Source organism: Phyllostomus hastatus, unplaced genomic scaffold, assembly GCF_019186645.2.
Source record: "Phyllostomus hastatus isolate PE091 unplaced genomic scaffold, TTU_PhHast_1.1 phas_scaffold_93, whole genome shotgun sequence".
Classification (NCBI taxonomy): domain Eukaryota; kingdom Metazoa; phylum Chordata; class Mammalia; order Chiroptera; family Phyllostomidae; genus Phyllostomus; species Phyllostomus hastatus.
The window spans coordinates 32,109,652-32,124,197 of record NW_025334042.1 but is presented as its reverse complement, the minus strand read 5'-3'; the positions used below and the strand labels follow the sequence as shown (position 1 = coordinate 32,124,197).

The 14,546-nt window shown below is 41.1% G+C and overlaps 1 pseudogene; it reads right to left on the bottom strand.

The window, feature by feature from the left end:
- Positions 1 to 588: 588 nt before the first annotated feature.
- LOC123812650 lies at positions 589 to 12,249 on the bottom strand (annotated as a pseudogene).
- Positions 12,250 to 14,546: the final 2,297 nt, after the last annotated feature.

Here is a 14,546-nt window from a genome sequence, read left to right as displayed (position 1 = left end):
GAATAAAGGGGAGAAAAAATGGGGTAAGTGTAATAGTGTAATCAATAAAATATACTTTTAAAAAGTAGTAATTTCTGTCAGTAATACTCCAAGTGCTGGTAGAGTGAAACTTTGGTATACCCTGAAGCTAAAATAATACCTATAGAAATTTTTAAAAGTCAGTTTTTAAGCCCTGACCAAGTAACTCAGTTTCTAGAGCATTTTCCTGATATTCCAAGGTTGGGGGTTTGACCTTCAGTCAGGTCACATAGAAGAAGCGATTAATGAATTTACAAATAGAACAAAAAATTGGCGCACCTCTCTATCTTTCTTCTTCTTCTTTCTCTCTCTTTCTTTCTCTCTCCCTGCCCCCACTCCCCTCTCTTTCTCAAATCAGTAAAAAAAATTTTAATCAGTTTTCAAGAAAATGTGGATTTGTTTTAAAATGATTTTCTGTATCTAAGTTAAGCAGACCTGAAGATAACATAGGAAAGGTACACTCCAAGGCCTATAATGAAGGACTTAAAGTACTTTAAGACCCTGGTGGTTTACTTTGCCCAAAAGGCACAAGAGTTTAAAATTTTGCACCAGTGACACCTGGGAGTGGTCTCACTGCTGCAGACATCGGTATTCAGCATTGATGTGCTTTGCAATAGTGTTCAGCTGAATATTTGATGCTCTTTTATGTATTGTACTAATCTTTGCATCTTGGAAGTATTTTTCCACAGGGTGATCTTTGGTATAACCAATCCTCCCATCCACTTGCTATACTAATTAGTTGTTAGTCCTGAAATCTCTGATGCACAGTATTTGGCCATCAATGCTGCTTTTATGAATGGCTTTCCAGCTTCTAAAAGCCTAGCAGTGTACCCTGACCTGTGTGGCTCAGATGGTTGGGTGTCGTTCCACAAAGTGAAAGGCTGCCAGTTGGATTCCCAGTCAAGGGCACCTGCGTGGGTTGCAGATTCATTCCCCAGTCATGACGTGTACAAAGAGGCAATTGACCAATGTTTCTCTCTCACATCAATGTTTCTTCTCTCCCTTTCTTTTTCTCTCCCGTTCTTTCTCTCTAAAAAAAAAGAAATGAATAAAATCTTTAAAAATAATAAAAGCCTAGCAGTGTTGTATGTTAGTAATCTTGCAGCTTCTAGCTGGGTGGCTATCTGCCACTTGGTGTTGGACCCTCTGAAAATCAAATATTCTTTTGTATCCTTTCTTTAATATATGGAATAGTGTAGTCAAAATATTCTTGAGTCACTCCCAGTCTCTGTGCAGCAATTCTTATTCTACCTTCATTAAAGGCTTCCTGTAGCATATGTATAGCCATGTCCAGTTCGCCCCAGGACATTGGCTTCTGGAACCTTGACATTTTTTAATGTTAATGGGCAGGTGGAAGCTCTGATTCCCAATTTGTTTTCTGCTTTCCCTGTATGAAGGCTTTCTGTATCATGATCTACTAAGAAGCAGGTAATTCTTTTATACCTCATGGTAGGGTCTACTTTCACTGTCACTAGAAAGAGCTATGTATACTTAGTATTGCTGATCAACATCTTTGATCTGCTGACATGTGTTTCCTTTATTATCAGTTCTGATCTCCAAAGCAAATGAATCTCTACCTGCTCTAGCCTCTGAAAGTCAGAGACTTCCTGTTTTTTCTGTTGCTAGCCTGGTTGGATAGGTAGCCTTTTTTCTTCTGTTCCATGTTTTCTAATCAGCCCTCTAACTACTGTGTTCTGGGTGTCACAACAAAGCCGCAGATACATCCACTTAGGCTAATTCTTCTATCACTAGGACGGGAGAAGAAAAAAATGAATGCCTGTTCCTCCCTATTTTGTGTCAATTTCAACAGTCATCAACTCTTGTTGGAATAATCCTCGTATTACTGATTTCTCCGTTATTGAATTTTCAGCCATTGTTGAAACCAAAGGAGCAATTTGTTGACTGTGCTTTTCCTTATCCTCTCCTCATCTGTAAATGTTTGCCATGGGGCGCAGGGTAGCCCATTATTCATTATATTGGGCAGAGCTTCTGACTGGGAAGATTTTAGGACACGAGTGGAGCCTTCAAGAAGACAGACAAGTTAGGGAGATTCTTATTAGCAGCCTGCTGCCTCACAGCAGCTCCTTCAGTAGGTGCTACGGGCCGGGTAGCCTGGTAGCTTATTTTATTACTGTGGGCTTCTGGTACGTTGGCAAAGCAGCATTATTCAGTTTTTGTTTGAACAACTATCAAGATCAGAATATTCCTGGTTTGTCCTGGAACCAGAGATACTATTTGAAATGTTTTGTGCCTTCTTCCAAGTTGATATTAGAATATTAAGATTACACACAGCTACAGATAATTTATGTGGTAAAGTGTTGGAATTATGCCTTAATTACAAAGAGTCTGTAAGGCATTCTCAGCATTACCAAAATACAAACAGATCAGTAGAGAACATCAGCCATAAATGTAAAGAATACCAATAATGAGTAATAAGTAGCACTATGAGATGAAGGAGCATTGGCTAACTTGAAAATATAGTTTCAGGGTATCTCACAAACAAGCCCTGTACCTTTATCATTGATTTCTGGATAAGAAGGTTTCTTTTATATATATTTTATATATATTCTTTTATATATATTTATATATCCCCTCCCTCCCTCTCTCCTTCCTTCCTTTTTTCCTTCCTTCCTTCCTTCTTTCCATCCCTTTTTCCTTTCTTCTTACTCTCCCTCCCTCCCTTCCTTCCTCTGCCTATTTATATTGTGATAATGAGCAAGCATTAAGTTTGTTAGACATGGCATTTTCTCAGTACATATGTTTCAAATTATCTTCCTATTTAAAACTTTAACCCTGATTGGTGTAGTTCAATTGGTTGGGTGTTGTCCCGCAAAGTGAAAGGTCTCTGGTTCAATTCTCAGTCAGCGCACATGCTTGGGTTGTGGGCCCACTCCCTGGTTGGGGCGTGTGCGAGAGGCGTGTGAGATTGATGTTTCTCTCACACATCAATGTTTCTCTTCCTCTCTTTCTCCCTCCCTTCCCCTCTCTAAGAATAAATAAATATATCTATTTTTTAAAGTTCACTTTATTTTGCCATTTTCCCTAGGCTACTGAATGTTTTCAATGTTTAGGTATATTTCCTGGATGAAACATGAGTTTCTTCTTGTAGTTCCTGACCAGTTTTAAACCTTAGAGCAGCAGTAACACTGGTGACTGGTTTCTGGGTAGTTTCTGACTAGATGAACTTGAAGTACAGAGGAAGTTTCATCAGTCTTAGAAAGGAGGCTCTGGAGACTCAAACGTTTGGAGAAGTTCTGAGAGCTCAGTCTCAATACCAAGTGATGCCAATGGCAAAAATTCATGGCTTCAGTGAGAGGAAATACCTGTTGACCTGACATCTGCTTTTGCTCTTGAGGAAGGGCCTATACCAACATGGAAATGTTAAAACTTTCTAACCTTGTATGTATATAAACAACAGGCTGCCACCTGGGGTCCTGTGATTGGGCATTACGATATTATTGAATATTGCTCTTGCTCACAGCACATTTATATGGTGGAAATGTAAGGGCAGCAGGAGTGGCCATTGTAGTAAGAGCTACAGAATGTAGGCCAGTGGCTGTGCTAATAATACACTGTGGGACAAGGCTCTTAGAACTTGGCCTTATAAAAGTGGTTCAGGAGAAGTTTGGGTCTGAAACCCTGAGTGTTCCAAGAAGAAGCTGGTCTTAGTAGAGCAATTATGTCTAGAAGGACAGCCATCATGAATGAAGTATCTGAAGGAGGTGTCAGATTAGCAGTTGAATATGAGGTGTCTGGGTACAGCTCTTACATTTATCATTCGCTGCATAAATTGATTTTAGGTGAGCCTTCTGTTCCTCTTTATGTTGAATTCAAACTATAAATAATGGCTTGGTGGACATATTGGTCACTTTTAGAAAGGGAGGGAAATGTATGCTGTATCTATATTCCTTTATGTCTCTGCACTAAAGGTTGTACCAAACAGATAAAACTCTTAGGAGGTAAGATTCCCTTTAGAATACTTTTTTTTCCCAAAGATTTTATTTATTTATTTTTAGAGAGGGAAGGGAGGGAGAAAGAGAGAGAGAGAAAGAAACATCAATGTGCAGTTGCTGGGGGTCATGGCCTGCAACCCAGGCATGTACCCTGACTGGGACTCGAACCTGTGACACTTTGGTTTGCAGCCTGTGCTCAATCCACTGAGCTATGCCAGCCAGGGCTTAGAATACTTTTTTAAAAAGTTTCTCCTCCCAATCAGAAGTTCCCAAAGGTAATCGATCCCCTCAAATTAAGCTGGCACATGTATTAATTGAGAAATTGGTGGAGCTTTCACATTCCTAAGCCAGGAGTTGATTATATTGTGGAACTCAAAAAAGAGAACTAATTTTGGAATTTAGATTTGGCAGTTCACAACATACAAATGGTAGCTAAGGCCTCTAGTACAAAAGAAGTTAGAAAGTGAGAGTTTTTAGAACAATGAGAAAAAAAGGGAGAGGGTTGAATTGTGAATACTGTTATTTATAGAGCAGTAAAGGAAGAAGATGAGCAACGGAGACTGAGAAACAGTCTTGAAAGGGCTAAGACCAAAGGCAGGAAAGAGCGGTGTTACAGTAGAGGATGGAAAAGAGGTTCATGGAAATCTGTAGAGATTAAGGACTGAAAAATATGCTGGAATTTTCAACCAAGAAGTCCTTGCAATGTCACAGTAAGCTGGGGATCGCAGTTACGTTAGAGAAGTTGGGGTGCAGGTCAAATTATTGTGGACCAGAGAAATGAGAAGTGGGGGAATAGAGGTGTTCATGGAATTCTCCTTCAGGAGACTCAGCTTTGGAGACAGAGTGGTAACTAGAGCAGAACCTACAGTCTAGGAAGATTTGTATTTTTTCTTTTCCCCCAAGAAAGTATAAAAGTGAAGCTTCTGAGTATAGTTTCAGGGTGTCTAGAATCAAGATAGGGAAGAGGAAGTAGTCAAAGTCCAAGAGCAAAAGGCTGATTGCTGGAAATAGGAGAAGATAATAAAAGATTTGAGAGCAGTATGGTAGCCACAATCCAAGATAGCCCCGGTGATCTGTGCTCCTGGTATCCACAAACTTGTGTCGTCCCCCTCCCATGTTGTACCAGGGATGGTCTGTATATCCAATTGAATATGGCATAAGTGATGCTATGTTGCTTTTGAGATGGGATATAAAAAAGACTGTGGCTTCCATCTTGGTGGCTTGTGTGCTCCTTGCACAACTCCCCACTCTCATCCCATCATTTACTCTGGGGAAGCCAACTGCCATTGCATAAGCAACACTATGGAGAGGCACACATGGTGAGGGACTGGGGCTCCTTGCCGACAGCCATGTGAGAGAGCCTGGAAGTAGATCCTCCAGTTCAGTTAGCCTTCAGATGACTGCAGCCCTGGCTGACGTTTTGGCAGTAACAGCATGAGATGCCCTGAACCACGTACACTTAGAGCTGCTCCCAGATTCCTCACCACTTGAAATGGCATGAGGTAATAAATGTTTATGGTTTTAAACTGCTAAGTCTCAAATAATTATGCAGTGTAGAGGAGGAAAGAGTTTTCTTCAGCCCTTTTACAGTCCCTGGCGGGGTCTGAAAATGAAACTGACAGAGACAGATTAGCAAGAGAAAAACATACAGATTTATTTAATATAAGTTTTACAAGATACAAGACCCAAAGAAAGAGTTAACCCTGAGTATTTATGCTAAATTTAGTGAAGAGTGAGAGTTTTAAGAGAAATATGATAGGGTGAGGTATATGAAGTAATTATAAATTGGGGACCCTTAGCGAGACCTGTTTGGATTTTTCTTGGCATCCCTTTGTCTTTAGAGATAAAGATGCTGCTTTCTTCTGGGTATAGGGCGGGCACTCTGACATGAGGGTTTCATGACCAGTTTCAAGGGAGAAGGGTAAGGTCAGAGTGACCTTCTTGCTTCTGCTGTTTTTCACACTATTTCTGCTTAAAATATTCAATATGCCAAGATGCCATATTTTGGGGTGGCATGTCCTGAACCCTGTCAATACATTGAGTAATAAAAAAAAATCTAAATTTCTACTTTCTTGATTCCAAAAGTGCTAATTTTACTAAAACTGTGGAAATAAGCAAGATATTTTCATAGCTGTAATGCTGATTTTTAAAAATGATGTACAGATTTTGTATTAAGCTGGAGTAATTCATATCTGTGTGGTTTGGTTAGAGATGAATGAAAGAGTACTAAACAAAGAAGCAAAGTCCAGTTTATCTACTGAGCCCAAGCCCATCAGCTGAAATAGAAAAATAATACAAGGGATTAACTTTGGGCAGAATGATGGATTCTGTTTCCTCTGAGAAGCTGTTATGTCTGGCCATTGTTACAAGTTCCTGATCTTTAAATTTACCTCTTAGAGTGATAGATGAACTATCTGCTAATATATCCAAGTTATCCAGCAATAAGTCTTTACCGGACAAAGCAATATAGCTGTTAGCATAAAAGCACAAACAAATGCCCAAACAGCGAGAAGTTAATTATCCAGGCAGAGAAAAAAAAGATGCATATGAAAAAAACCTATGCATGCATGAAGAACAATCTGAGAATGTATCAAAACTATGTTCAAAGCAAAAATCATGCTTGCATGACAAACAGAGCATCAGTTAAGACAAATGAATATTCTTGATCACAGAACAAGGAGAAATTCTTCCAGCAAGTGGGTATAACTGCCAAATGGGATCATATAAAAAAATGTCAAGGGAAAACTAATTTTGAAGTTATAACCAGGTGGAGCTAAAGCTGATTGTTGAGGTTCTGCTGTAGGTTAGTCAAGAGAATTGCGCTCCCCTTTTAACCACTTACGCTAAGTTTGAAATTCATGTGTAAGAAATTATTCTGCTGGTGGATGTGACTTATCATGGTAAAAACTTTAAATTTTTTAGTCGTGTCCATGATTTAGCTCAGACCTTTACTCTTATATTCATTTTAGGAAGGACTTATGTGCAAACCGTTCTATCACACTTAAACTGTCAACGTATGCCTTAAAGAAAGTGGATTTTTAAATTAATTAATTAATTAATTTAACCAAAGAGTTTTTAATCACTTTCTATTCTCCTTTGTTGTATTTTGGGCTTCAGTGGGTTGGAGCAGGCTGGACCACAGTGACGACCAGAGCTGTGCCCAGGCCACAGGTTAACAGGCCCTGCTGTCAGTACAGAGAAGGTTCTGACCCTGTGGGCAAGGCATGGCTTTCACCGTTTCCCACTCAAAGTCTGAGGAAAAAATTATAGTACTTGGAAATGGAGGACTTTGATTTCAATTCTGGTTTTACTATTTAGTAGCTGTGTTATGCTGAGCAAGAGACTTGACCACTCTTAAGTCTCAGTATCTCCTTCACAAAATAAAACTAAAAAAATCCTGCCATGATTACATTATTGGTCAAATAAGGCTCACATCAGGTATATGCAGAAGCCATTTTAAACTTCAAAGAACTACAAACATAGTATTTTTATTGTTGATGCTATTATCATCCCTTCTTACCTTGTATCTTTAAGTTCTCGGCAATAGCTCAGATAGGCTTTAAATCTTGAACATAACTTGAGAAAGGCTAATAGCTACAGTGAAAAATAACTGTGTCTTTTAAAAACACATTTAAAATTAATTTTTGAATCAAAAATTAATGCCTAAACCAAATCTGCATTACTTGAAAACATTAAATATTTATCTCCTAGAGTTCATATCTAGGACTCTAGGACAGAATCCATTTTCCCATCACCAAAAGGCCAGCATATTAGAATTTGCTATTGCGAATAGATGCCACAAAAATAAAATAATCTAGATTTAACTTGTAGATTATGTAAAAAGAAAGTCCGTTAAGATACATAAATATTTTCCTGTTTATAAATATAACACATTCATTGTAGAAATTTTGGGAACTCTATACAGGTATAAAGAGAGAATTATTATAGCTAATAACCACAATGCTCATAGTCACTCTTAGCATTTTTGCATAGTTTTTCCAATTTTCATCTCCTTTTTTCACATATTTTAATTATATCACTACCAAACCATAGTATTAATCTTTCAAAACATGATTTTAATATATTATAAAAATGTTTTGCATATAAAATCTAAAAATCTTTTTGAAAAGATCTGAATTTTCTCAAACATAAATATTTTCCCTCCACCTAGTTCCATAAGGACCCAGTTTCAAAACCATGCAGCACTCTGGTTTCCCCTTTTTTCATGTGGGATATCACCAGAATGGACTTTACTCTAAGTGAAATATGAAATATACCACTGAATCCTTTTAATTCTTTCCTTTTCATTCCAATTGCCATGGCCCATGTTTCTTGAACTCTAGATTATTGAGCAAGTTTTCTGGCTGGTCCTCTTTCTAATCTCTTTTCTCTATAGTCTATTTTACAAACCTCTTTCCTTTTTAAAAAAATATATTTTATTGAATATGCTATTACAGTTGTCTCATTTCCCCTTCACTCTCCTCCACCCTGCACACCCCCTCCCACCCATATTCCCTGCCTTTAGTTCATGTCCATGGGTCATACATGTAAGTTCTTTAGCTTCTACATTTCCCATAGTATTCTTGCCCTTCTCCTGTCTATTTTCTACCTACCATCTATGCTACTTATTCTCTGTACCTTTATCCCCTCGCTCCTCCTCTCACTCCCCTGTTGATAAACCTCCATGTGATCTCTCATGTGGTTCTGTTCCTGTTCTAGTTGTTTGCTTAGTTTCTTTTGGTTTTGCTTTAGGTGTGGTTGTTAATAATTGTGAGTTTGCTGTCCTTTTACTATACATGTTTTTTCTTTATCTTCTTTTCTTAGATAAGTCCCTTTAGCATTTCATAAAATAAGGGCTTGGTGATGATGAACTCCTTTAACTTGACCTTATCTGAAAAGCACTTTATCTGCCCTTCCATTCTAAATGAGAGCTTTGCTGGATAGAGCAATCTGGGATGTAGGTCCTTGTCTTTCATGACTTGGAATATTTCTTTCCAGCCCCTTCTTGCCTGTAAGGTCTCTTTGGAGAAATCAGCTGACAGTCTGATAGGAACTCCTTTGTAGGTGACTGTCCCCTTATCTCTTGCTGCTTCTAGGATTCTCTCTTTCATTTTTACCTTGGCTAATGTAGTGATGATGTGCCTTGGTGTGTTCCTCCTTGGGTCCAACTTCTTTGGGGCTCTCTCAGCTTCTTGGATTTCTTGGAAGACTTCCTTTTGCCAGAATGGGGAAGTTCTCCTTTATTATTTGTTCAAATAACTTTTCCACTTGTTGCTCCTCCCCTTCTGGTACCCCTATAGTTTGGATGTTGGAACGTTTAAAGGTGTCCTTGATGCTCTTAAGCTTTTCTTCAATTTTTTGAATTCTTATTTCATCATGTTTTCCTGCTTGGTTGATTCTATCTTCCTTCTGTTCCACTGTATTGTTTTGAGACTCAGATTCCTTCCTTTCACTATTGGCTCTCCTCCGCATATCTTACTGCATCTCTTTTATGGTAACCTGCATCCTTTCATCTAAATTGCGCCCAAAGTCAACCAATTCCGTGAGCTTTCTGATCATCAGTGTTTTGAACTGTGCATCTGATAGATTGGCTATTTCTTGGTCGCTCAAAAGGGTAAGTCCTGGGGGACTGATCTGTTCTGCTGGAAACATGTCTTATGTCTTTCCCTGTCTCTCCTGTTATTATTTTTTTTTTTTCAGTCTGGTCGCTCTTGTTATGGTGGGGGGCGGAGCCTTAGGTGTTCACCGTGGCTGGGCACCCCAGTCACTAGATTGTGACGTTATATGTGGGGGCGGGGGTGGGAATGGGGATGGGAGGGATCAATGGCGACAGTTCCGTTCTCCTGGGCTCAGACACTTTCCTGGGCTCCCAAGCTGCGAACTCTGCCCTGGTCCACAATCGCTGCCCCACTGATTCCCCTAGCCGCTGCTTGCATACTCAGGGATCACCGCTGCGTTCTTGCACCCCAGATGGCTGTTGCGTTGATTTTGCACCAAATTTTCCCCGACCTCTGTGCGCCGCCGACCTGCGCCAGCCCCGCGCCGGCCTGGCTCGTTGTCCCCTACCAGTCTGGATGTACGGGTCTACTTCAACTTCTTGGCTGTCCGACTTCCATTCAGATAAATCCTCTGACAGTTTTGAGTGATATTATTTCTGTAAATTATTGTTGTTCTAATCTTGGTTGTGCGAGGAGGTACGGTGCGTCCACCTATTCCTCCATCTTGCCGCAAGTCCCAAATTCTTATTTCTTCATTCTTTTCTGTTTGATTGTTTCTTTCTTCCTTCTGGTTCACTCCATTGATGTGAGACCCAGTTTCCTTCCCATCACTATTGGCTCCCTGTGTGTTTTCCTTCATTTCACTTATTGTAGCCTTCATTTTTCATCTAATTTGCGACCGAATTCAACCAGTTCTGTGAGCATCCTGATTACCAGTGTTTTGAACTGTGCATCTGATAGATGGGCTGCCGCTTCATCGGTTAGTTGTATTATTTCTGGAGCTTTGATCTATTCTTCCGTTTGGGCCATTTTTTGTTTTTGTCTTGTCGCAACTGTTATGTAGTGAGGGGCGGAGCCTTAGGTGTTCACCAGGGTGGGGCAATGCATGTCACTGGGTTGTGACACTGTATGTGGGGAAGGGGCCTGAGAGGGAACAATGGCACTTGCTGTGCTCTCTACCATATTTCAGCCACTTTCCCCACTTCCCACAAGGAAATTGGTCCCTTCTGGTGCTGATTCCCTTGTAGGTGGGTTTGTGTACATTCTAGGACCCTATGGGTCTCTCCAGGGAACTCTCCTGTGAGGCTGGGAGTTTCTCCCACTGCCACCTCAACCCCGACCGGTAGGAGGTGCGGAGTTGGGCAGCCTGGCAGACAGGGGTCGAGGCACAAAGTGCAGTGGGACCGGGTGTGTAAGGCATCCCAGGCACATAAGACCGCAGTGGGCAGAACCTGGGTGTGCAGGCAGCAGCTGGCAGACCCCGGGCTCGGGGTGGCAATGGGCAGACCCAGGGAGGCGGTGATTGTGAAGCGTAGCACTGCATGTAAGGCGGCTGGCTGACCAAGCAGTCCCAGGGTCCCAGCACAGGGAAATAGAGCCTCAGGGCACTGATTGAAAACACCTGTGGGGGTTGAGGTGCAGGGAGAGACTCCCAGTCTTACAGGAGATGTTGTTGGAGAGACCTACCAGGTCCTAGAACATGCACAAGCCCACCCCCAAGGGAATCAGCACCGGAAGGGCCCAATTTGCTTGTGGGAATTGGGGAAAGTGACTGAAATATGGTAAAGAGCAGAACAAGAGCCATTGTTTCCTCTCAGGCCCCTTCCCCACATGCAGCGTCACAACCCAGTGACATGCATTGCCCCACCCTGGTGAACACCTAAGGCTCCGCCCCTCACTACATAACAGTTGCGACAAGACAAAAACAAAAAATGGCCCAAATGGAAGAATAGATCAAAGCTCCAGAAATAATACAACTAACCGATGAAGAGGCAGCCCATCTATCAGATGCACAGTTCAAAACACTGGTAATCAGGATGCTCACAGAACTGGTTGAATTCGGTCGCAAATTAGATGAAAAATGAAGGCTACAATAAGTGAAATGAAGGAAAACACACAGGGAGCCAATAGTGATGGGAAGGAAACTGGGTCTCACATCAATGGAGTGAACCAGAAGGAAGAAAGAAACAATCAAACAGAAAAGAATGAAGAAATAAGAATTCAAAAACATGGGGAGAGGCTTAGGAACCTCCAGGACATCTTTAAACATTCCAACATCCAAATCATAGGGGTACCAGAAGGAGAAGAGGAAGAGCAACAAGTGGAAAACGTATTTGAACAAATAATGAAGGAGAACTTCCCCAATCTGGCAAAGGAAATAGACTTCCAGGAAGTCCAGGAAGCTCAGAGACTCCCAAAGAAGTTGGAACCAAGGAGAAACACACCAAGGCACATCAGAATTACATTACCCAAGATGGAAGATAAGGAGAGAATCTTAAAAGCAGCTAGACAAGAACTTCCAGCAAGATGGAGGCATAGGTGGACGCACCTTACCTCCACGCACAACCAAGATTAGAACAACAACAATTTAGAGCCAGAATAACACACAGAACTAATAGAGAATTTATCTGAATGGAAGTCGGACAGCCAAGAAGTTGAAGTAGACCCGTTCACCCAGACAGGTAGGCAGGGCGGAGCCAGGCGTGCGCGGGTCGGCAGCGGCTCGTGGTGATCGGGGAGAAATCGGCACGAACTGGGCACGAACTCGACGAGTGAGCCATCTGGGGTGCGCAGGATCGCAGCGGTGTGAGTGTGCAAGCAGAGGCTGGTGGACCCAGTGAAGCAGCGATTGTGGACTAGGGCAGATTGCGCAACCCAGGATCCTAGAGAAGGGACTGTGTTCCCAGGAGAATGGAACTACCGCCATTGTTCCCTCCCGCCCCCGCACCCGTCCCCACAGACAACCATACAATCTAGCGACTAGGGTGCCCAGCCCAGGTAAACACCTAAGGCTCCGCCCTTCACCGTAACAAGAGCGACCAGACCAGGAAAAAAAAAAGGAGACAGGGAGAGACGTGTTTCCAACAAAACAACAGATCAGTCCCCCAGGACTCATCCTTTTGAGTGACTAAGAAATAGCCAATCTATCAGATGCACAGTTCAAAACACTGGAGATCAGAAAGCTCACGAATTGGTTGATTTTGGGTGCAAATTAGATGAAAAGATGCAGGTCACCATAAAAGAGATGAAGGAAGATACATGGAGGAAAGCCAATAGTGAAGGGAAGGAAACTGGGTCTCAAAACAATACAGTGAACCAGAAGGAAGATAGAAACAACCAGGAGGGAAGCATGAAGAAATAAGAATTCAAAAAAACAAGGAGAAGCTTAGGAACCTCCAGGACATCTTTAAACGTTCCAACATCCGAATTATAGGGGTACCAGAAAGAAAAGGGGAAAAGCAACAGATTGAGCACGTATTTGAACAAATAATAAAGGAGAACTTCCCCATTCTGGCAAAGGAAATAGACTTCCAAGAAATCCAGGATGCTCAGAGAGCCCCAAGAAAGTTGGACCCAAGATGAAACACACCAAGGCACATCATAATTACATTAGCCAAGGTAAAAATGAAGGAGAGAATCCTAGAAGCAGCAAGAGATAAGGGGACAGTCACCTACAAAGGAGTTCCTATCAGACTGTCAGCTGATTTCTCCAAAGAGACCTTACAGGCAAGAAGGGGCTGGAAAGAAATATTCCAAGTCATGAAAGACAAGGACCTACATCCCAGATTGCTCTATCCAGCAAAGCTCTCATTTAGAATGGAAGGGCAGATAAAGTGCTTTTCAGGTAAGGTCAAGTTAAAGGAGTTCATCATCACCAAGCCCTTATTTTATGAAATGTTAAAGGGACTTGTCTAAGAAAAGAAGATAAAGAAAAAACATGTATAGTAAAAGGACAGCAAACTCACAATTATTAACAACCACACCTAAAGCAAAACCAAAAGAAACTAAGCAAACAACTAGAACAGGAACAGATCCACAGAAATGGAGATCACATGGAGGGTTAGCAACAGGGGAGTGTGAGGGGAAGAGAGGGGATAAAGGTACAGAGAATAAGTAGCATAAAAGGCTGGTAGAAAATAGGGGGAGGTTAAGAATAGTAAAGGAAAAGAAGAATCCAAGGATCTTATATGTACAACCCATGGACATGAACTAAATGGGGGGAATGTGGGTGGGAGGGAGTGTGCAGGGAGGGGGTAAATAAAGGAGGGGAAATGGACAACTGTAATAGCATAATGGATAAAATATATTTAAATAAATAATATCTTTTTTTAAAAAAACCTAGTTGAATATTTATAATTTTGATATGGGGAAGGAGCATCTAGTTTATGCCAAAAATATAAACCTTAAATTGGGAAATAGATATTGGAATTTTTAGTTATTATATTTCTTTATTTTGACTTTATTTGTTTATTTTTAGAAAGAGGGGAAGGGAGGGAGAGAGGGAGAGAAACAACAATATGTGTTTGCATCTCGACTGCCCCTTAGTGGGGGACCTGGCACACAACCCAGGCATGTGCCCTGACTGGGAATTGAACTGGTGACCCTTTCGTTCACAGGCCCATGCTCAATCCACTTAGCTACACCAGCCAGGGCTCATTATTGTATTTCTATATTATATTTGCTCAATGGAGTAAAACATGAAATATCTTTTTCTGTTAGGTGAGCTTTTAACTTTTAGATTTGTGCCTTGAAGTTATGTCGCTTTCAGAAGAGCCGGATTTCCTTGAACATGGCAGGGGAAATGGCCAGCCTTTCCAGACCTTGCTTAATAGTAGCACATGTCTCTACAAGGAACTTCTTGTTGTAGAGATAGAGAGTGAGAATGTGTAAGACAGCGACACAATAGAAAACATCAGTATTGCAATAGCCTTTGGTTCTGGACAGAATTTGAACAGTTACAGCAAGAAAAGGATGGAAAATTTGTGAATGCTGGGTATGAAACTACTATAAAGTAGATGGAAGTTAATCATATTTTAGTGTTAAGGCTAAAGAAAAGATGTTGGACTTGTCATTCATA